The sequence below is a fragment of the Morone saxatilis genome, unplaced genomic scaffold, assembly GCF_004916995.1.
Source record: "Morone saxatilis isolate NCDOM2014 unplaced genomic scaffold, NCSU_SB_2.0 Contig7, whole genome shotgun sequence".
Taxonomy (NCBI): Eukaryota; Metazoa; Chordata; class Actinopteri; family Moronidae; genus Morone; species Morone saxatilis.
This window is the reverse complement of record NW_023340246.1, coordinates 20,355,692-20,356,021: the sequence shown is the minus strand read 5'-3', so window position 1 is coordinate 20,356,021 and position 330 is coordinate 20,355,692. Positions and strand designations below refer to the sequence as shown.

Genomic DNA, 330 nt, shown 5'->3' with positions numbered 1-330 from the left:
GACTGGTGATTTCCTTCCCTCTCAAGCCGTTGCTCATTCTCAACCTGCAAGTTTTGTTTAATCTGTTAATGCTCCAGCTCTTTGTAAAGGTCACACTCGATATTTTTAGCCTTTCCTCACTCTCCGGGCCCATGCATATCTTTGTGCCTCACTGCAATATTTTTCATTACTCCACTCCACTTCTTGTATTACTTCACTCTCATCCTTTGTTCTCCTTGGTGCTCTGGCTATTTGAGTGTGACCAATGCTGCCAGAAAACTCTTTAACACCCATATCATCAAATCAAAGACTTAAATCAAGTCACTTTCCTCTAAGGGTGGTAAGTAATTT

At 41.2% G+C, this 330-nt stretch overlaps 1 protein-coding gene across 1 annotated transcript in view; it reads left to right on the top strand.

Annotated features, from left to right (window-relative positions):
* fam184a (family with sequence similarity 184 member A) overlaps positions 1–330 on the top strand; it is a gene marked incomplete at its 5' end in the record, with an annotated part of 80,745 nt that overhangs the window by 31,181 nt on the left and 49,234 nt on the right.